This window comes from Crocuta crocuta, unplaced genomic scaffold (assembly GCF_008692635.1).
Source record: "Crocuta crocuta isolate KB4526 unplaced genomic scaffold, BGI_CrCroc_1.0 scaffold556, whole genome shotgun sequence".
Lineage (NCBI taxonomy): Eukaryota > Metazoa > Chordata > Mammalia > Carnivora > Hyaenidae > Crocuta > Crocuta crocuta.
The window spans coordinates 467400-492381 of NW_027527436.1; the positions used below are offsets into that span (position 1 = coordinate 467400).

Genomic DNA, 24982 nt, shown 5'->3' on the forward strand with positions numbered 1-24982 from the left:
ACAGTCTTAAAAAAAGAATCTAAAAACCCACTACAATTTCTACCTTTAAATTGATAAAAATTTGTTAAACATAAAAGTTATGTACATATGAAACATTATACAGTTGTATGTTATTAACTACTAGAGAGAACTATTCAATAAATATGTGTGGTAGAATTGCATTGGACATAAAGTAGTGTAAATAAAGACTGTCAGGGAAAAATATATTGTGAGATAACTTATAAAGCTTTTGTATCTTAATAATAGCTTTACAACACAAACAAGCCACACTTTATCCAAATATATTGGGTTGCAGCTAAAGTAGTCCTTAGAGAAAAATTTTAGTCACTAAATGAAAAAAGTTCTCAAATCAATGCCTTAGTTTCCAACTCTAGAAATTCGACAAAAATAGCAAATTAAAGAAGAAAAGAAATCAAGATCAGAGCGGAAAGCAATGATATAGAAAGAAAATTTAATAAAAGATATTTCCATGAAACCAAAAGCTACTTCTTTTAAACAGTAAAATTGTTAAATCTCCTAGTACACTGAGCAAGAAAAAGAAAGAACAAAGACACAAATTACCAATTTCATAAATGAGAGAGGGAGCATCAACACATAGTTTATATACATTAAAAGTTTTGTTATGGGAACATTATGAGCAACTTCATTCCCATAGTCAACAACTTAGATGAATTAGAAGAATTGTTTAAAAGACACACACCATTATATCTTACTAGAGTTAATACAATTAGTACACAACTTAATACTCCAAAATCCAACAAAGAAACGGTTTTGTAGTTAAAATTAATTTTTCAAAGAAACCCCAAGCCCACATGATTTCCCTAGAAAATTTTACCAGACACCTTCAGGAAGAAATAATTCCAGCTCTACGCAAAATCTTTCAGAATGTTGAGGAGTTGAGACCTCTTAATTTTAATTATTCCAAAAATGTTATTGAATATAACAGCTGTCATTTTACATTTTGTTTCATATATATATTCATATATATATCTTTTATATTCTTCTATATTTTTACTGTTTTGGTTTGCATTGAATGAATATTTTCTAATTTAGCATTTTAATTTCATTAATGAAACATCAATCACAAGAAAGCTGCAATGGCTACATTAATAACGGGAGATAATAGATGCTAAAACAAAAAGATGCTACTAGAGATAGAGTTATTTATAATAATAAAGAAGTTAATTTATAAGGAGTACATGGTAATTATAAAATACATTCACTTAATAATAGAACAGCAAGATTCACAAAGCAAAAATAACACAATGAAGAAAAAAATGAACCATTCAAACATAATCACTGGAGACTTCAATGCTCTAATGTATTAGCTTCCTAGAGCTGCCATTAAAAAAAAAGTGTCCCAAACCGATGGCTGATAAAATGAACTTTATTGTTTCACAGTTCTGGAGGTTACAAGTTCAAAACCAAAGTGTTGGCAGGATCATGGATCGTCCAAAATCCATAGGTAAATATCCCTCTTGGCCTCTTCTAGCCTCTGATAGTCCTAGGTGTTCCTTGGCTTTGGGCATAATTCTAATCTCTGCCTCAACCTTCACATGGTTATCTTCCCTCTTTGTCTGGGTTTCTCTGTGTCTGTATGTGTCATTCTCCCTGTGTACCTGTGACTATGTCCAAGTTTTCCTCTAAATACATGGACACTAGCCATACTTTATTAAGATACTGGATTAAAGGCATACTAATGACCTCATCTTAACTTTTGTATTAAGTATGCAAAAGCCTTGTTTTAAAGTATGATCACATTCGAAGGTACTGGGGATTAGGGTAACAATATATTCTTTTTAAGGTGACACAATTCAACCCAAAACATCCAATTTCATTAATGGATAGAAAAACTAGACTAAAGATCAATAAGGAAATAAAAGTCTTGACTAATACTATAAGCTGTCTGAATCTTACAGAAAGCTGTAGAACACATGACCCAGCAACAACAGAATATTCTTTATTTTCAAAGACATATAGAACATCCTCTAGGTTGGACTATGCATTAAAACCATAAAAGAAAGCTCAATTAATTGAAAGAATAGAAATAATATAAAATATGGTCTCTGAGGGGCACCTGGGTGGCTCAGTCCATTAAGCGAGCAGCTTTTGCTCAGGTCATGATCTCATGGCTTGTGAGTTCAAGTCCCACATCAGAGGTGTGTGCTCACAGTTCAGAGTCTGGAGCCTGCTTCAGATTCTGTGTCACATTTTCTCTGCCCTGCTCCTCTCTCCCCCTGCCTCAAAAATAAGCAAACATTAAAACTATTTTAAAAATATGGTCTCTGAAAATAATGGATTTTCATTAGAAATTAATAACCGTTGATATTTGAGGAAACTTAACAACCTTACAGAAATTTTAAAAAGATATGTGTCTAAATAACCAATAGGTCATAGGAAAAATCAAAAGGGAAATCAGAAAGTAATTTTAAATGAATGAAAATAAAGATATAACATATGAAAATTTATGGAATGCAGGTAAAGTTATATTTAGAAAAAAATTTCCAGCTATAAAGCCCTATATAAGAAAAAAAAAATCTCATATCAAATAACCCAACAGTCTAACACTCTAGGAAAAGAAGAGCAAGCTAAACCTAAAGCAAGAAAAAAGGAAGAATAAAAATTAATAAATTAATGAAGTAGAGAATAGGAAAGCAATAAAATCAATAAAACCAAAATTTGGTTCTCTGAAAAGATCAGCAAAATTGATAAATTTTTAACTAGTTTGACCAAAAGAAAAAGAAAGAAGACTCAAGTGGCTAGACTCAGAAATGAAAGAGAAGACATTGGTACCAATTTTACAAAAATAAAAAGTGGTAAAAAACAATACTATGAACAAATGTATGCCAACAAATCAGGTGACTTAGGTGAAAGGACAAATTTCAAAAATAACTCAAGATAAAATAGACAATCTACTTAGAACTACAAGTGCCAAAATTTTATCAATTAAAAAAAAAAAAAACTACCAACAAAGAAAAGACCAGGCCCAGAGGACTTCAATCCTGAATTCTACCACATGTTCAAAGAATACCAATTCTTTGCATGCTTCCACATAATGGAAGAGGAGGAATATTTCTCAATTTATTTTATGAGGCCAGTATTATATCAAAACCAGACAAAGAAATCACAAGGAAAGAAAACTACATACTCATATCTCTAATGAATATGGATGTAAAATCCTCAACAAAATACAGGAAAACTGATTCCAACAACATATACAAAGAATTGTATACAATGACCAAGTAGAATTTACCCCAGTGATGGAAAGTTTGTTTCATATCCAAAAATAAATTAATGCAATACCACTTATATTCATACAATAATAATCAAAAAGCCTACAAAGATCATCTCAATGCATGCAACATAATTATTTGGGGAAAAAAAACCCAGCTAACACACATTCATTATGAAAACCCTCAACAAACCAGGAAAGAAAAAACTTTCTAAATTTGAAAACTCACAGCTAGTATCAGACTTAATGGAAAAAGACGAGCTGTGTTTCCTTCATGATGAAGAAGACAAGGGAGTCCAGTCCCACTGATTGTATTCAACATTGCATTAGATTCTAGCCAGACAAATTAGGAAAAGAAGGTGGAGGGGTGAGGAAATGGAAGGCATCCTGATTAGAAAAGAAGGAAATTGTCTCTATCCACAGATGATTTTGTACACAATAAATTCTTAAAGAATTCACTAAAAACCATTAGACCTAATAAATATATTCAAGCAAGGTTCAGATACAGATCCATATAGAAAAACCATTTGTATTTCTAAACACTTGCATAAACAATCTGAAAATATATTTAATAAAGACATTTCATTTACAAGAGCATCAAAAAGAATAAAAATAAGATTAAATGTGGGGCACCTGGTTAATTCAGTTAGAAGAACATGTCACTCTTTGTGAGTTCAAGTCCCATGTTGGTTACAGAGATTACTAAAATAGTAAATAAATAAAAACTTAAAAAAGTAGCAGCAAGTGTAACAAAACTACAAAACTTATATTCTGAAAACTATAAAACATTGTTAAAAATTATTTTAAAGATCTGAGTAAATAGAAAAACATCCCGTGTTCATGGACCAAAAGACTTATAATGGCAATACCTGTCCAAAGTGATCCAGAGGTTCAATATAATCCCTGTCAGAATCTCAGAAAATTTTGTAGAAATTGACAAACTAAGTTTAAAATTCACGTAGAAATGCAAAGGACCCAAAATAGCCAAAACAATCTTGAAGAAAAAAAGAAACCAGAAGGACACACACTTCTCCATGTCAAAACTTACTACAAAGCAATGATAATAATAAAAAAAAATGTCGCATGAAGGTAGATGTGTAGATCAACAGACTACAAATGAGAATCCAGAAGTTACATCTACAGTCAAGTGTTTTCCCACAAAAGTACAAAGATCATTTAATGAATAACCTTTAACAAATGATGCTCAGGTCAACACCATATATAAAAGAATGAAGTTGGGCCCTTACCTAACAACACACAAAAATTTACTCATAATGGGTCCAAGACCTAAATATAAAAGCTGAAACTATAAAACTATCAGAAAATATGGAAGTAAATCATTATGAATTTAGATTTGACAAAAAATTATTAAATATGACAAGAAAAGTTCAGTAACAAAAGGTAAGATAGATAATCAGTGTTTCCTAGCAGAGCTATAGCACTTAGACAAAACCAATGGCAAATGGAAGCATGCGGGGCCCAGAGAGGTCAACAGCAGCACCCTAGGTCTTGTTTCTTCTGCAGCAGTGTATATGATGGGGGATGGGGAGGGGACAACTAGCAGCGAAGAGACCTTGTGAAGTGACTGCAGATCCTTTGTGGCTCAGCAGTGTGTTCCCCATAGATGGCCATGTCTACACCCTCCCATGTGCCTGTAACAGAACTCCATCTAACCTGGAGGAGGCCCATCTTACCTGTCCAGGAGGTCAAAATTTCAGCTGAGTGTATATACGATCACAAGGTTCAAACCGGATGCTGACAATGATGTCTATCTGGTATTGTATACGGAAGACTTTGATGTGGAGTCCAAATATATAGGACAGTTTGTGTTTCTGAACCAAGGAAAATAAGAAATAATGGAATGCTGTATACCTACATTGCTCTCCATCAAGCTGGCAATTTATCTCAGTATAATGGGAAACATGTTTAGTGTAATGGGAAAGCACCTTATGAATCCTCTCATTTCCTGCATAATCGCAAAATCCAAAGAAATCAATCTTCTCCTTGGGGAACCTGCTACACCGCAAATGGAAGTTGAAAAGAAATGGACAAATGCTCTGAATGAAACTGTTTTTCACTGGAGATCAAGAATAACACTAAATTTGGTGGCAGGTGACATTGTTTTTGATAAGTTCTCTCTTCCTGCTGATGTGCATGAATAGGTTAAGAAATCCAGTTAGGAAAAAAAAATGTCTGTTACTTCCCTATTCCGTTCTTGGTTCAGCCAAGTAATGAAGTGATAGATTAAACATCATAAATCATACTCCTATTGGGCTACCTCTCACAGTGTCCTACAGAAAGATCTCACTGGGGAGAATATCCTTCAGGATTCGTGAGCAAGATTCTATATTCTCCTTGTAGTAGTTTGGGTTTTCAAAGACAGTTGCTAATGAGGTGAAAGGAATTTTTACAGATATCAACTTTAACCTTCATTTTTAACTGCATCTCATCTTCTTTTTGGCTTCCTGGCTTAAAAAAAATGTCATTGGGGCGCCCGGGTGGCTTAGTCGGTTAAGCGTCCGACTTTCGCTCAGGTCATGATCTCGCGGTTCGTGGGTTCGAGCCCCGCGTCGGGCTCTGTGCTGACTGCCAGCTCAGAGCCTGGAGCCTGTTTCAGAGTCTGTCACTCCCTCTCTCTCTGACCTTCCCCTGCTCACGCTGTCTCTCTCTCTCTCCTAGAAATAAATAAATAAAACATTTAAAAAAAAATGTCATCAATTTCTGAAGGAAAAACAAGAGCATGACTGCAGTATCCACCAAACCAATGATTCGGTTCCACTGCACAGTGATTACATTACTTTTCCTTCTAGAAGAGAAGATGAATTTCCTAGTCCTTATCCCAGAAGACATTGGACTAGCAACTAAACTAGAGAAGGTAAATGACCATTCTTTGGTGAGCCCCAAGACCTGAAATTCAGTTTGGTACTTACAGTAAATGTGAATGGGAAACCAAGGAATATGTCGTACTTCCCGTACGATGTCTATACCTGAGGTGCTGTGTATTTGCTCCTGCATATCAAGTTTAAAAGTTGGTATTCTTGATTAATCATCAGTTTTGTCAATTGATGGAATATGCTTTTGCCTTTCTCTTTAAATTACCTCAGCTTTATGAATTACAAGTTAAAGTCAGTTTTACATCTATCTTGGAAGGCAATTATCTACAAAGCTGCAAGCACATTCATTGACTATGTCTTGGCGTTTACTATCACCATGCCAACATCATATTGGCTGCCATGTTTTAGGAACAATGGGGTGTTTCCTGTTCACCTTTACCAAAGATGATTTTAACCTGTGGATAAAAGGAGAGCAAGCATATTTAAGAAGTTTAATGAGGAAAATTCAAAGTAGAAACCCCATGCAGACTAAATGTTCTATCGCTTTAAAGAAGTCATTCTGTGGTTGGCTGTCAGCTGAACAAAGCTTGGATTTAGTATTTTTGGAAGCTTTGATATAGTTTCTTCAGACATTACATCTTCAGCATTCCCAAAAATGTCTTGAACATTTTTCATATATCTTATTTACCTTTATGTTGCATCTGGAAAGAACTATTTGCACCTCCCTTTTACAACATTTAAACATCTGTCCAGGCCACAGTGTGTTGCCCGTCTTTGGTCACCCTTTTAATGTGGTGGGTCTCCATGCAGGAATGTCCAGTGTTGGCCATACCCTTACTACAGTGTTTTCCCATGAGGACGTATCTGGAGCACAGAAGGAACCCACATCTATCTATCTATGTATCTATGTATCTATGTATCTATCTATGTATCTATCTATGTATCTATCTATGTATCTATCTATCTATCTATCTATCAGAGACAGGAAGGGTATTACTGTTGTTTTTCATTGTCACAATTTCATTGTGAATTTTAAATTTACACAAGGCATTTACATGGGCATGTAAATTCACCCATTTGGATTCCCTGGAATCAATGGCTTATTTTCTTTTTGCTTAAATTTTGATTGCTTTAAAGCTTATTGTATTAAGGTAATATTCTAATTTAAAGTAAATCTACCTGACTATGAAAATAATACATCAATTAGACATGATTCAAATTATTTTTAACCTTTTGTTTGGTTTGATTTGTGTTTCAAAGGATCATGATGAAAGTGAAAAAAACATCCACATACATAATCAGAGAAAATAATATGCTAATTGTATATCCAATAAAAAACTAACATCTAGAATATATAAAAAAACTTGTATAACTCATAATCAAGAAAAAAGTTCAATTAAAAATGGGCAAAAGTTCTCCAAAGAAGACAGATATACAAATGGCCAGTGTGTACGTAAAAAGATGCTCAATATTAGCCATCAGGGAAGTGCAAATCAAAACCACGGTGAGGGGGACCTGGGTGTCTCAGTTGGTTAAAGGTCCACTCTTGATGTTGGTTCAGGTCATAATTTTGTGTTTTGTGAGTTCGAGTCTTACATCAGGTTCTGCACTGAAGGAGTCTGCTTGGGATTCTCTGTCTCCCATTCTCTCTGCCCCTCCCCCACACTCTCTCAAAAATAAAAGAAATAACATTAAAAAATAAACACAGTGAGATACTACTTTAAACCTAATAGAATGACTAGAATTAAAAAAAAAGATAACAACAAGCTTTGGCAAGCAATGAGAAAAATCAGAACCCATATACACTGCTGGTTGGAATGCAAAATGATGCAGCAGCTTTGGGAGACAGTGGCAGCTCCTCAAACTTTGAAACTCTGAGTTACTATATGACCCAGAAATTCCACTGTTAGATATATTCCCAGGAAAAATAACAATATATGCTATACAGAAACTTGCACATAAATATTTATAACGGCATTACTCATAGTAGCTAAAAGGCAGAAACAATAAAAATGTCAATCAAAGGATAAATGGATAAACAAAATATGGTATATCCTTACAGTGAAAATTTATTCATCCATTAAAAAAAAACCAAAATACTGAAATACGCCACAACACCAATGAACTTGGAGACATTATACTGATAGAAGTCAGTCCCAGTCACAAAAGACCACATACTATATGATTCCATTCATATGAAAGAACAGGGAAATATATAAAGATAGAAAGTAGATTAATGTTCACTTATGGCTAGAGGAGAGGGGACCTGGGAATGTGGGGAATAGATACATAAAGGATGTGGGGACATTTTTTGAGGTGTAAAAACTTTTCTAGAATTGACTGTGTTGATGGCTGTACATGTTTATGAATATACTAGAAGTCACATTGAACTATACAGGTCAAGTGTGTGAATTATAAGGTATGTGAATAATATATTAGAAGAAAGAGAGGTGTTGGTGGTACAAAGACCCATTTGAAAGCTATTGCAAGATAAGGGAAAACAGGTGTGTGTGTGTGTGTGTGTGTGTGTGTGTGTGTGTGTGTGTGTGAGAGTGAACTAGAGTAGAAGTTACCTAATATGACAAAGTAAGTATATAATAAAATAACTATTTTATATTGCATTGACTATTGTTAAGGCCTGTTAATGCTCAAATCAATTAATTTTTATAATAATATTAGAGTAGGTCATTTTCTAGTCTATAGGAAAAGAAACTGAGGATAAGAGCTCAAATAATTGCTCAAGTATATGGTGCTGAACCAAACATCCAACCATTGGCTTTGTGACCTTAGAATCCATACTCTTTAGTATATTGATACTTGGATGATTAATGGTTCATCATCCAACCATCCAATGTCAAATATGTTTAAATCATTGAATTAGATGCTGAGATATACAGTCAAATATGATGTCATTAATATCAGTAACCTGTATCATGAAAGACAATGGTATGTACCATAAATCTGTAATTATAGTGAGATGTGATACCTACAGAGATATATACTAAGTGCTAGAGGAACATACAGTGAGATGTAATTCCTACAGAGATATATACTAAGTGCTCAAGGAACATACAAGAAAATTCAAGCACTATGAAAGAGATGACAGCCAAAAAATATATACAGTAACATTTTGGGTCTAGAATAATTGTTGATCACTTAGATAGCAATTAGCTAATCCTCTACAAGTAGATTCTACAAATATTATCTATATCCATGCCTATGATTGTGTTCTTTAATTTATTTTCACTTTGCAGTTTCTATTCTATACATTGCATTCTGTGTTCTATTCTTATTATGGAACATTCTTGGTGAGGGCTTTGTTACTAAACTTTCTATGATGCTTTTTAAATATCTATCTCCGGATCTTCTATTGTAGACTATTAAGTCATTTAGTACAGGTAATATGCCTTATTCATCTTCCTGTCATATCATCGCGGTCAGTGCCTGGCTTGTGGGTGCTTAATAAATATTTTTGAATAAGGAAATAATGGCATAAGTGAACAAATAAATGAAAGGGCCAATGTGTTATTTTGCCCATAAAAATTATATAGAAAAAATACTAGTTTGTGTGTAGTAAAAATTGGTTATAGAAGAGACTAGATGTGTTTTTTTTTATTTTTTGAATTTACTGAATCAGTGATAGATGATAGATAGATAGATAGACAGATAGATAGATAGATAGATAAAACCAGTACATAGGGAATTCATTAGAAAATCAAAGTTAGAGCTTATCAATTTTAGAGCATTTTCACAGAAGTGAGAATTGAATCACTTCAAGAAAAAGAAAAGACAATGTGCATAAGACATATTATTCCTGAATAAAAGTAAGGGCTCAAAGAATTTGGAAAAGTTGAATTATAGTCAGTTCCACTAACCAAGTTCTCTACTTTCTCCTAAAACCCTCAAAACCAACAATGCAGAACACTAATGGTTGAAAACTATCCCTGCAAAAATATCAGGGAATTTGCGGTAGGTTAAGGATTCCAAATGCAAATGCATTATGAAATTCCTAACCATGTTACCTTAATTTAGTTGGAGATTATAGAATTACAGAAGCTGGTATGAAAACAGAGACACCAGGCATTTGTGAAGAGAGAAAAGGGATAGAAGTTGATAATTAAACCAGGGATTTGAGACACCAGTTTTGAGTAATGCTAAGATCCAAGGCATGACACTTGAATATGCAATCAAATTATTATAGAGTTTAAGAATTTTGTGACACCATAAATTAAAGGAATAGTTAATCAACATGGAAATATTTATGTCATCATTAAGAGGCATGAACTAGAGCTGATAACTGAATAAGAAACTTAAGAATCTGAAGAAAATGGAAAACGGTCATGAATTTCTTTATGACTGTCACACAGGAGTTTAACAAAGTCAGATGTCATAACAATGTCTTGAACAAGTTCTCTTTAGTTTACTATAATCCTCAGGTAAGAAATGAAATTAAACTTCTCTACAATGGTAATATTTTATTCCCTTTACACTAACATGAATCTCCTTCTCTGACAGAAACCTGCCTCTCAAGGGCTCTTAATGTCACTTGTCACTTAACAAAGTCTGTGTTACTGTGTTGGCTGAAAGTCATGTTCAATTTTCACAACCTCTTTATTAATAATCAGAGTATATCTCAAGAGACAAAATCCTCATACCTCATACCTACTTTTAGAAAAAAAAAAGCTAATAGCTTTTACATCCATTGCAAAAGCAAGTCATTTAGGAGAGAAAAAGCTATCTGATTGTTTCAGCCAATTTAAATTAAATTGAAATGCCTTTTTATGAAACTCTGACTGAATGTGCTATGAAAGATTAAGATGCTTCAGCATTAAGGATGGGGTTAGTTTGAAGAAATGCCAGCTTACTCTCTGATTTTCATTCATCAGTTAAATTTCTAAGTTCTTTTTTTGCCTTTTAAATCAGTGATCCCATGAGTCATTATTCTACAGGTATTTCCTTTTTTCCCCTTAATTTTGTTAAAATAATTTCACAGTGGTAACATCCCTAATGGAAAATATAACTGCAACACAATCGGTTCATTATAAGAGAAATATATATGTCTGTCACAATATGACATATTCAGAGGGTTTGGTAGTCATAAAAATATTTATTTGTGAGCATCTATTTAAATAAAAGTATAAAAAACTCCTTAGTTTTTTTCCAAATAATTTTATTCTATTTTTTTAATCTAAGAATTATGATATGCACTCTGGAATGTTCTGGAAAACAGAAGTCACATAAATTTTACTTGAGGAGGGAGGTGAAGACTAATTGTGTTTTGTTTTTGTTCATCTGCTCTAAAATACTGAGGAGTTTACGTGTCCATATTACTTGTCATTTGGAATAACTAAATCTTGCGGACAGCCTAAATTTAGTGAGGATTATGATAATAATATTAACAGCTAAAATAATAACACTGACTTACTGAACCATGTGCCAGGAATTATGCCAACAAGTGTGCATGCATAGGTCTAATTTGATACTCTCAGCATTCATCCTCGAGATATTACCCTACCCTACTATTTGGAACACTGAACCCACTGCAGGGGAAGTGACTTATCCAGGATTTCACAAGACAATTAGGAGACCCAAAACCCAAACTCACTTGTCGTGCTTATAGCTTCATAATCTTCATATGTTTTAGAATCTCAAGTTTGAGTTGAACCATTTTATTTCTGCCTTTTCTCCTCCTTAGTTCACCACTCTGAACATGTCCTCGAATAGCCACAAAAATATCACAAGCTTTGATTTGGGGGTTAAAAATTAAGCTTAGCAAGTAAGTGAATTCACAAATACAGAATCCACAAACAGTGAGGATCAACTGCATTTTTATGATTTAGTTGTTTCATCTGTCCCTCCAGGTCTGTGTGGAGCATTATAAAAATCATCTGAGAAGGCATATTATATTACTGATATATTAGATGTTCCATCTAAAACAGAAATAGGAGCAAAATAAGTATAATTGTTTTTCACCTATTAAAAATAAAACTAAAAACTTATGTGAATGATTTTTTATTTCAACTATATGCAATGCTGGAAAGATTTTATTTTCAACTTTAGTCTGTTATAGAAAGGGATATTACTATTTATACCTACTAACATAGTCTATTAATCATCCATTGTTGTATAACAAATTACTGAAGGTTAGTGGCTTAAAAAATTATCTTGTGGCTGGGTGGCTCAGGTGGTTAAGACACCAACTCTTGATTTCAGCTCAGGTCATGATCTCTCAGCTCATTAGCTTGAGCTTCAGTTGGGCTTCCCACTCAGAGCATAGAGCCTGCTTGGGATTCTCTCTCCCTCTCTCTCTCTGCCCCTCCCCAGCTCACACATGTATGTGCATGCACATGCATGCCTAGCTCCTGCTCTCTCTCTGCCTTTCTATCTCTGTCTCAAAATAAATAAATAAACATTTTTTAAAAAATGTATTATCTTATGTAGTCTTTAAGTGGAGTGGTTTAGCTGGTTGGTTCTGGTGCAAAATTTTGAGTGAGTCATTTGAAAGCTTGACTGGGACTGGAGTATCACCTTCTACTCCCTTACATGGCTATTAGCTGAATGCCTGGATTCCTTATTTTTCTTGGGCTCTTGGAAGGAGACCTCAGTTTCTCCCCAAGAAGGCCTGTTCATAGAGCTGCTAAGAACATGACTAACTTGAGCTAGCAAAGAAAAAGAGGAAATTCATTTTTATTGTTGGCCATGGAACCTCAGACCTACAGTAATGTTGAAAAATAGAGTAATGTTCTAGGTTAATATATAATTATGTATTAAATATATGCTATTTAAATATTATTATATCCTGATGAAAATATAACTTTATAGAGTCCATTTGCTATATTACAGATAAATTAACCAACAGTTAAATGAATTATTTTAAAATATTTTTAGTCTTTCGTCAGCACTTTTATAGAGGATCATATATACTAATGCAAAAGAATTTATATTAAATCTTATTTTAATCAAAGCATTTTGCAAGCACATTATATATTAGGTAATTTTTTTTTAATCTGACAATATTCATTCAGACATATTTTCATCCTCATTATTCATGCATGCATTCATTTAACAACCATTCTTAGAGTTCCCACTACTTGTTAGACACAGTTATAAGCATCAAAATCTGCTTATATAAAGGTGTATAAAACAAAGAAAATGTTACCTCATGTAGTTTTCACTCTAGTGAGAAGAGACAGATTATAAGCATATTAACAAGTAAAATATATATTATATTGGATATTGATATTACATGGAGAAAAGCAAAACTGAATAGTAGAGAAGAAGATACTATTAGAGATGAGTGAACTATTAAATACAATTATTGGACACAACCTCAGTGTCGCTATCTAAAAAATATACCCAGAGAAATACTGAGTAGTAAACATTCCTGACATATTCAAACAATTTCAAAGGAGACTATTTGGCTGGAGTAGAGTGAGCAAGAGAGGGAAGAGCAGGAAATAATATCAGACCTGGATGCTCACTTTATCGTCCTAAATCATTATAAAGATTTCTTTTTTTTTCTCCCCCCCCTTAATCAGAAGAGAAGACATTGGAGAAAGAAAGAGGAAAAAAACACAGAAAGTATTAATTACAAGTCTATTAAAATAAATACAGTGACTGATGAAAATGGCCTATGGTGTTGGTAGTAATTAATTTATAGACTCAATGTAATTTTCATTAAAACTCCAACATGCTTTTGTGGAACTAGGCAAAGTAATTCTGAATTATATTAGAACAAAAAAAAGGTAAAGGATAGTAAAATATCTGATGAAGAAAAACAGTATAAGTTCTTGTTATACATAATATCAATAATGGTTTTGAAAGTATAGTAAATTAAAGCACTGAAGACATGCTGGATGATATATCACTAAAACTAACAGAATTGAAGGAGTATTTAATCCAGGTTTGGGATTATCTTTTATGAGAAAGATGTTAATTTCTTCACCAGCCTTTAAAATATTCATACATTTTATTAATTTATTTTAAAAAATTTTTAACGTTATTTATTTTTGAGAGACAGAGCATAAGCAGGGTAGGGCAGAGAGAGCGGGAGACAGAAAATCCAAAGCAGGCTCCAGGCTCTGAGCTGTCAGCACAGAGCCTGATGCAGGACTCGAACCCATGAACTTCGAGATCATGACCTGAGCCAAAGTCGGACGCTTAATCAACAGAGCCACCCAGGAGCCCCTAAAATATTCATACATTTTAATGCCTTGCTGTTATGCTTTATTTTGCCACCAGATTAGAAGAAATACAATAAAATATTGACAATGGATAAAATACTTAATGATATGTTAAAATAATTGCAGTGAAGTTCTGGGTTATCTCTCTAATATAATTTTACTTCAATTTTGATATGCTTCATTGAGTTGGAGAAAAAAAGCACACACCTCCAGTTATAAGATAAGTAAGTGGTAGGAATGGAATATACATGATGACAGATAACAATGATGTATAATATATGGGAATGTGTGAAGAGAGTAAATCTTAACTGTGTCTCATCACAAGGAAAACTTTTTTCCTTTCTTTTTCTCTTTTTATTGTATCTTTACAATACAATAAAAAGGGATGTATCTTTACAATACAATAAAAAGGGAGAGGGATGGTAACTAAACCCATTAAGGTAATCATTTCACTATATTTATAACTCAATCCCTCATGGGATACACTTTAAACTCATACCGTGATAGATATAAATTACTTCTCAATAAAACAGGAAGAAAAAGAGTCTACTTTGTAGATAGGAAATTAGCAATTGCAAATAATCTAGATATACCATGTGATATTGTGATTTATAATAAGAAATATTTATTTGGTCTTTGTTTCCTTTCTGTTACTAAGCTCTTAAAACCCTTGGAATTTTCTGAGTCATTAGAGCAATTAAGATTGTTTTGCTATGTTAATGAGGGTTCTTTTGTTATTTTGGAACCACCTAAAATGAGCCTGGAGAGCTAAACTTGTGATTAGAGTGGTGGATCTTTCAGTCTGATCCCCACCCTCCCCCAGGGAGGGGAGAGGGGCTGGAAGTTGAATCAATCATCCATGGCCAATGATTTATTCAATCATGCCTAGGTAAGGAAGCCTCTGTAAAAATCGAAAGGACTGGCTTGAGGGCTTCAATGTTGTTAAAGACCTGTAGATCTGAAGAGAATGGTGCACGTGGAAAGGGCATGAATCTCCATGCATTTTGTCATACATTGCCCTATGCCTGTGTTCCTGTAAACTGTTCCTGAGTTCCTATATCCTTTTGCAGTAAACCAGTGATCTGGTAAGTGAAATGTTTCTCTGAGTTCTGTGAGCTGTTCTAATAAATTAATGAAACTCAACAAAACTCAACCGGGGGGAGGTTGTGGGAACATCTAATTTATAGCCAGTCAGGGAGAAGCACAGGTAATAAACATAGGCTTGGAAGTGGCTTCTGAAAAATGCTGGGAAGGGGTGGGGGTGGGGGGGCAGTTTTGTGGCACTGATGTTTTACTTGTGGAATCTGATGTTATCATTGGGTAGATAGTGTCAAAATTGGGTTGAATTCTTAGACACACTATTGACATCTAAGAATTGTTTCTTGGTTGTATGTGAAACCCCCACACCCACACCCACAAACCATACTTGTGCTCCAATTTACTCGGACCCTTGAACCCATTAGAATACATCTGTCACTTTGATTATTGGGTAAAAATCATTGAGGATTTATTTTATTCTGTTTACCATTCTAAACAGTACTCTTGCATTTCAGTATTTTATTTGTTCTCTTGTTCAAGTTAATATTCATGTATCTTAAAGGCTTTGAGTTTTTTTTTTTTCCTGCTAAGTTTAGGTGATGGCAGGAGGAGATGAAACCAATAAAAAAGTAAGCATTTAAAATGTATTATAGGGGTGTCTGGGTGGCTTAGTCAGTTAAGTGTCTGACTTCAGCTCAGGTCATGATCTCACGGTTCATGGGTTTGAGCCCCACATAGGGCTCTGTGCTAACAGCTAGCTCAGAGCCTTTAACCTGTCTTCGAATTCTGGGACTCCCTCTCTCTCCGACCCTCCACTGGTCATGCTGTGTCTCTCCCTCTCTCTTAGAAATAAACTAAACTAAACTAAAATAAAATGTATTATAGTAATGTATGTTTATTATTTAATAGTTTATAGTTTGTTAATTTGAATAATAACCATAAATATAGCAGCTTCCATTCATTAGTTTCTACTTCATACCTGGTATGACACTATACATATATGTCATCTCTTTTATTCTTGGAAATCATCATGAATATTTTGGCTTGTTAAATAAACAAAAGGTTAAAACTCTTATCTTTCATAAAATGTCATGATAAGTATTCATATAAGAGAATAGTGAATGATAATAAATTAACCATTTTCTTAATGTAATTTTTTATATTATAAAACTAGTGAGTAAATAGTCTGTGCACCTGCTGCTAGTAATTTGCAATTATCCATTGCTTGAAATACTGCAATGTGCTTCATAAACCAAAAAGCAAAGCTTGCTATCAAAAGAGAACACAAAATAGAAGGCAAGTTTTCACTTTCTTTGAGCAGCCAGATGGTTTAGAACTCTTTTTCTGCAACTGAATATAAAAGAAGTAAAACCGAGACAAATTGACCATTTCAGGTTTATAGCATGTTTTTATGATTTTTAAACAATGAGGGGAAGTGTATAAAATTATTAAATCCACATATCATGTGGAAGATTCTTTCAACAATATACAACACATTTAAAGTATGTTATTAGCAAACTTTATAAAATATTTGGTTGAACACACTTAGGCTATAGATGTACTCTGACAATTAACATGCTATTTTTGCAAACTATCTGTGTATATGTAGAAAGCCAAATGTTCAATTGCTCAAAAAATAGGCATTACAATCTAAGAACCGAAAAGGAATGACCAGAAGAACGGCAATTTAAAAAGCATAATTTGTGTGGAGGAGACAGCAAGGCTGACTGGGTAATTGGTACCTGCTTTAATCTTATTCTACTTTCTTTCCCTTTTCTGTCAAGTGGTAGCAATAATAGTAGCTATATCATATGTTTTGCATGAGGGCTTGATTAAATAATCCATTTAAAACAAAATTAACTCAAAGTTAACATTAAAAGTGCATAGCAAACATTACATAAATATACTGGATAAGAGGAATGAATAAATAATTAAAGAGCACTCACTGATTTTCTTATTTATAATCTAAAGGATTTTGTATTCATAGTATGTTTCACGTGAACTATTTCATTGTATTTTCTAATGCATAGATTGTCTGAACATATGTCAATACACAGAGTGTTTTGAAGATCATCTAGTTAATATAGAGAATATAAAAGTAATTGAATCTAGTGAATGTAATAAAATAATAACAATATTATGGCTTTATACTATTTTTAAATATTTCTGTACATAGTAACAAAACTAGACCAGAGATGTGAACATCAATTATATGTAAATTGCTATGGGGAGCAGGACAGATATCAACACAGTAAAAGTATAGTGATTTCTTTACTCTTTTTTAAAATATTTATTTTTGAGAGAGAGAAAGAGATATTGTGTGAGTGAGGGAGGGGCAGAGACAGAGGGAGACACAGAATCCGAAGCAGGCTCCAGGCTCTGAGCTGTCAGCACAAAGCCCCTTGTGGGGCTTACGAACCATGAGATCATGACCTGAGCTGAAGTTGGACACTTAACCAACTGAGCCACCCAGGTGCCCCTACAGTGATTGCTCTTAAAGGGACTTTAATCCAACTGGTGGAGGGAAGATAGGAAGACAAGTAGCTGATTCTTTTAAGCTGATAATCTGGATGCCTTGGAAGGCTGATCTTACGTGCATTTGCAGCTATACCCCAAGCATAAATATGATAGATGAAGGTAGATGATACATGGATTAGACAGACAGATATAGATGGATAATGATGATGATACATAGATAATAGATGGATGATAGATAGATACATAGATCGATCGATCATAGATGATAGATAGACAGACACATGGACTCAGTTCACATCTCAGCACACTCTGAGTTATCACCAAAGATTTTAACAACCTCTGTCTTTTTAAATCACAGAACAGCTTTTTTGTACTGACTATTCGTGATCTTTAACAAGTACCTTTCCTGATTCTCCTCTCCCTGACATTTTTAATATTCTCTTTATTTCCATCCTATTGTTTGTAGCATTCTTCCAAAATATCTAGGTAGTTCTCTTAGGCTCATTTATATCAAATTATCTTCTCTTCTCACTGTACTATCTTTATGAGGCAAACTCCTTTCCCATTGTATTAATAACAACCAATATGTAGAACATTCAAAAACTTCCATTGCTGTCCAGACCTTTTTCCTGAATTCCAAAACTACATATCCAGCTGCCTTCTCTCCTTTACTTAGATGCTGCAAAGGAACTTTACTGTGAACATGCCTAACATGGAAAAAGAGTGTCTCCTCTATAACTAATACTACTGCAGAGTATACAACCTTGCTGAGTCACCTTTCTCCAACCTAGCCATAAAGGATCATTATTTCTTTTTCTTACTACTTGATTTTAATTTATTAGCCATTTTACAGTCCAAATAGCTATTATCTAATTAACATTTCTATATCCCAACTCATATCACCATATTCTGATCTAATGTTGTCTTTCTTTCACCAATCTGATAGTTTCCCAGCAGTTCAGCTAACATCCACTTTTTTTCTCATAATGTGTGTTTCTCATATCCTGGGGTTATTAAATCATAATTTGTAATCTTAAACTGATGAATATAAAAATATAGTGGCTTACAGTTACATTTAGAAAAATACTCATATCTCAGGGTGCCTGGGTGGCTCAGTGGATTAAGCATCTGACTCTTGATTTCAACTCAGGTCATGATCTCATAGTTTGTGAGTTTGAGCCTCGTATAGAGCTCTGCGCTGACACTGTGGAGCTTGCTTGGGACTCTCTTTCTCTGTCCTACACCTCTCTCTCTCTCTCTCAAAATAAATAAACATTAAAAAAATAAAAATACTTATATCCCTAATAACACTGATTCAACACATTCCCATCAATATCTTGGAAATCTGCACTGTAAACAGGTGTGCCTTACGATATAAAAATGCTTTCATGTGTAAAAAACATGACCCTAATTGCTCAGGCCTTATGTGATTCAGCTTGTGCTGCTACTGCCTCCAAACATTTCACCTCCAGGTCCTCCTGGAGCCCTTACTGGCCTTGTCATTGCTCTCACTACTTTGCTTTAAACACTCTTTTCAGACTCACAGACTTAACATCTGTCGAGCTGCCTCACTGGCTATCACCTCCAGCAGAGGCCCCCCACTGTATGGAGGGAAGCGAAGAGCATAACAATATCTATCTCTAGGAACTGCCCTTCTGAGATGTCACCTGGTCGTATGGTTTGCAGATGTCAGGGTCGCCAAGAAAGGCATGACTCACACAGGCGCCGGATGGAACGATGCTTTACTTGCATAGAGAAGACACATCAAGCTCAACTTCAATGGTAAGTGCTGGTCCCTGGTGACCTCTTGGGCTGAAGGTGAAGAAGCCCATTCTCTCTCTGCTGGGAACGTATGTAGCACAGAGGCTGCCCAGGTGCCCTGTGACACACACCCTTAAGAAGAACAAAGATGTACACATCAAACCCAGAATACAGAAGGATATTCCCAAACAAAGCAATATGCCCAGCACAAGCTGTGAAGGATTTTTATCTTCATGTAAAAAAAATGTTCCAGGCCTGAGGCAACCTTACGGAAGCATGTAAGGTCAGCTGGCTGTGCATGACTGCCTTTTCCAACAGTGTCAAAAATCAAAAGTTGGTACTAAATTTTCACCTTTCTGAATTTCTCAGTGGCATTTGACAGGATTGATCATTCCCACTGTGACATTCTTCTTTCTTACTCTATATCTGAGATAGTATTTTCGACTCAGTTAATTTAGATTTTACCTCCTTGAAGGGGTCTATGCTAACCAAACTATCTGAAATAGCACCCTGTCATTTTCTTTTACTTCTGTTATTTTTCTCATAATATTTATCTTTGTGTGAATATATAAGCAGTCACATATGTACCAGATATATAAACAGATGTATAATCTATCTTCCCAAATAGTGTATAAACTCATGAGAAATGGTGCTTTGTTTCTAGTTTTATTTTTGTCTAGTTGTGTATGTACATGTTTAAATAAAATTTTACTGTTAGTACAATTTAGATATACAGAAAAATTCCAAAAGTAGGAAAGACTGTTCCCATATACTGCACACCCAGTTTCCTGAATTAATATTTTAAACATGAGTGGTACGTTTGTTACAAGTTTCCTGTATTACTATTTTAAGTTACGGTGGTACATTTGCTATAATTAATGAGCCAATATTGATGTGATATCATTAACTAAAGTTCATCCTATATCCACATTTTCTTTTTTTTTCCTAATGTCATCTTCTGTTTCAGGATCCGATGCAGAATATAATATATTTAGCAGTTATGTCTCCACAAGCTCCTCTTGGCTTTGAACCATTCCTTGTCTTGATGATAGTTCTGAGAAGCACTAGTCACCTATTTTGTAGAATGTTACTTAACTGGTATTTGTCTTGACTTTTTTTCTCCTTTCATGCTTAGACTGGGGTTATGTGTTTTGGGGGGAAAGACCACAGAGATAAAGTGCCATTTTCATCCTGTCAGTATTACATGGTATCAACTTTACATAATACTGTTGATGTTGGGGGCACCTGGGTGACTCAATCAGTTAAGCATCCGACTCTTGGTTTTGGCTCAGGTTATAATCACAGTTTATGAGATCTAGCTCCACATAGGGCTCTGTGCTGACAGCACAGAGGCTGCTTGGAATTCTCTCTCTCTCTCCCTCTCTCTCTCAAAACTAAATAAATAAACTTAAAAAACATACTCTTGATATAGTGATTACCTAGCTGAGATAGTGTTTGTCAAAATTGTCCACTGTAAAGTTATTATTTCTTTTTCTCCTATTTCCATTCTCTTTGGAAAGAAGTCACTATGTGCAGCTTTGTCTTACACTTAAATAGTACGTAGTTTCATTTCACTTCCTAGAGGGTAGGGTTTCTGCATACCTTATTTAGAATTTTTCTCCTATTCCTCATGCATTAATTATCTAATCATTTGTTTATATCACTTTAAATTCATGGGTAGTTGTTTTGTACTTTTGAATATAATCTAACACTAAATTATTTATTTTGTTCAAACTATGGCCATTGTGAGCATTTCTGTTGGCCCCTGTGTTCCTGTGCTGTACCCCCATCATTATTTTGGGGGGAGTTTTGGGGTTTTTTTTTTAGGACTTTCTTACTTTTTATAAGTTTATCTTTGTAACATAAGCTCCAAACTCATCTTGTATAATCCTTAACCCAGGCCTAGAATTACTCAGTTTTCCAAGAAACCTGGATTCCTTTTACTGGAGAATGGTATTAGAAACCAACAGCTAGGCCCTAGGCATACTGGTTCTTTCTGAGATCTCATTGTTCCCAGTATGTTCAAGTGACAGAGCAAAGAAATATATGGGTATACGCTAACCTGTGTGTATACATCTACCAATAAATATTTCTATATGTAACCGTCTGTATCTACATTAAGATAAACATGAGTTTATACTGATGTATTCAACTCTATTCCATTATTACATGGATAATTCTAGACCCCTTCCCTTGCTTATATGTAACTTTTCATTCCAACAGGGAGAAGAGTGACTTCCATCACCTGCCATCCATTTGTTTATTTGCGTGATAAATATATAGAAGTATCTGCATCCTAATTGTTAACTGATATTGCCCTTCAAAATAACTTTATAAACTAGAATACAGTGCTTGCTACAGTTCCTTTTCTACGTACTCTCTCAGGTTTCATTTATTTCCAAAGTTACTTAACTTAGCACATTTCCCCCACATCCTTTAATGAAATTATTTCATATATATAATATGGTTGGGTTGTTTTGATGCATTTTTAATTTCCTCCTGACATCCACAACGTCCTAAATTATGTTTTTTTTTAATTTGCATACATTGAGGTTTACTCTTTTTTGCTCCAAAATTCTGGGGGTTTGGACAAATGCATAATGTTATGTATCTATCATTACAGTCTCATAAAGAATGCCTCTCTGGCTCTCAAAAATCCAAAAAAGTAGATTCGGATTTTAGACAATTGAAAATGCATCGCTGACTACACTTATTAAGACTGATTATGTATATTTTAAGGCAGTAAGTTTTCTTCTCTCCTGATATCATTTAGTTGTTCTTGAATTTTTAAAAATGTTGTTATAATATTTAAAATAAGCTGGTTACATAAATGTTGATATTTTTCATTTGGGAATTTTTCATAGTACAAGTTTATCAACAAGTTCTGCGAGTTTAGTGAAATGTCAGCTAATACTTTTTAGAAAGAAAATCACAAGTATTGAAACATTTCCAGACAATCATTTTAAAAGTGTTCTCTTGAGAGCACAAGATTTTTTAGGTAAATGCTTTATCATCCATTATTATTATTATTATTTTAAGTAACATCTTTATCTTGTAGAAACAGGTGAAGCATGTTTCTTTTTTCAAAAACCATTGCAAGTTACTGCAATATTGAGAGCTATTTGCCAACAACAAAACACTGGCCAAAAAATCCGTGAACTTTTTATTTCAAAATACTTTGAGATGTTTAACAAGGAAATTATTTAAAAACAAAAGGAAAAAGAAAACTTGTAAGCCTCTGATCAATAAAAATATTTTCATGATTTTCCCACCTCTGCTTTTCAAACTTTATTTTTAAATAAGTTTTATTAGACTATAATTTCCACACTACAAATCCAACTATTCTATCTACATAATTTAATAATTTTTAGTAAATTTGTAGAGTTGTGCAACCAATCATCACAATCCAGTTTTAGAATATTTCCATAACTCCAGAAACATTCCCTGTGCTTATTTTCAGTAAAGCTCGTTTCCTACTTCTCCTCTAAACAAAAATTAATCTACTTTCTGTCTAAAAAAGAAGCATTTTGAAGTTCATAGCAAAATTAAGAGGAAAGCACAGAGATTTCCTATATACCCCTTGACCACACATAGGTATTGCCTCTCCTATTATTGTTACAACTGATGAACCTACGTGTACACATTTCAATCACCCAAAGTCTATGCACATTTACATCAACATACACTTTAGTTGGTGTCCATCATACGGGTTTGGATAGATATAAAATAGCATGTATCATCCCTGTAGCGTCATACGGAGTATTCTTGCTGCCATAAAAATGCTCTGTGCCCTTCCTATTTGTCTCTACTCGGCACCCTGCTCCCACCCTCTGGGACTGCTGATCTCTTTACTGTCTCCGTAGTTTTAATTTTTCCAGAATGTCATTAGGTTGGAAATACCTGGCCTGCAATATTTCCAGATTGGCTTCTTCCACTTCAGTAATGTAAATTTGTTTCCTTTTTGTGTTTTTATGGCTTGGTGACTCATTTCCATTTTAGCACTGAATAATATTCTATTGTCTGGATGTATCATGATTTATTTATTAATTCATCATTTATTTATTTATTCATTCATCTAATGAAGGACATCTTCGTTGTTCCGGGTTCCAAGGATGAGGGGTTTTGCATGAACATAGATTTTCAACTTATCTTTCAACTTATTCTTATACCAAATCTTCTACATCTTTTTAGCTAAAAAATAATATTGTCAGGGCACCTGGGTGGCTCAGTTGGTTCAGCCTCTGACTCTTGATCTTGGCTCAGGTCATGATCTTATGGTTTCATGAGTGAAAGCCCCACATCGGGCTCTGTGCTGACAGTGTAGAACCTGCCTGGGATTCTCTCTCCTGTCTCTGCCCCTCCCCAACTCATGCTGTGCTCCCACCTCTCTCAAATTAAACATTTTTTAAGAAATTAAAAAAATAATATTGTAAATATTTTAAATAGAAATCAACCCCCATAAGATGCATGGGAGAACTAGAATGTACACATTAAAAATTAGCAAATCACTCTTATTTTTAAATATGTAAACAATAATCATGTTATTTGCTTTCCCCATTCAACAGATCTTGCATAGTCCACTGAGGGAAGCACCATCCACTTAAGGAGTACTTTTCTAAATTCTGTCTAAGTTCTCTAACAATGTGTCATCTTGTATTTTTTTTTATCTCCTTACATAGTTTAAGAGTTTCCAAATCTTTTGAGTATTACATTTAATCCCTTTAGCTTAGCAAGTAATGGTGTGCTTCTAAAATTGTTTTCAGGTTGTTTCTTTCCACTGACCTATCTGAATTTTAACCTCACATCTTCCACATACTGTTATTTACAGTTTCCTCAAAAACACTTACCAGCTCTGGGGCACCTGGGTGACTCAGCTGGTTAAACGAACAACTCTTGATTTCAGCTTAAGTCATGATCTCACAAACTGTGAGATCAAGTGCTGCATCAGGCTCTGCACTGACAGTGCTAAGCTTGTTTGGGATTCTCTCTCTTTATCTCTCTCTGCTCCTTTCCTGCTCATGTACATGTTCTCTCACTCTCTCTCAAGATAAATAAATACTCATAAAAAAACCAAAAAAACCTCTTACAGTTCTTCCTTTACATGCCCTTTGTTCTGCCAGTAAATTCTTCCTGCCTCAAGAATTTCTTCATGCAGCTTCTTTCCACACTAGAAGAAGTTGTTTAGGTATGTAAATGCTTCTTTTTTTTTTTTTTTTAAATTTTTTTTAAGGTTTTTATTTTATTTCTAGGAGAGAGAGAGAGAGAGACAGCGTGAGCAGGGGAGGGTCAGAGAGAGAAGGAGTCACAGACTGAAACAGGCTCCAGGCTCTGAGCTGGCAGTCAGCACAGAGCCCGACATGGGGCTGGAACCCATGAACCGCGAGATCATGATCTAAGCGAAAGTCGGACGCTTAACCGACTAAGCCACCCAGATGCCCCTTAAATATTAACTGTTT

The 24982-nt window shown here is 34.3% G+C and overlaps 1 pseudogene; it reads left to right on the forward strand.

Annotated features, from left to right (window-relative positions):
• Positions 1 to 1368: 1368 nt before the first annotated feature.
• The window catches only part of LOC144227951 (lipid scramblase CLPTM1L-like), a 47790-nt pseudogene continuing 24176 nt past the window's right edge, over positions 1369 to 24982 (forward strand).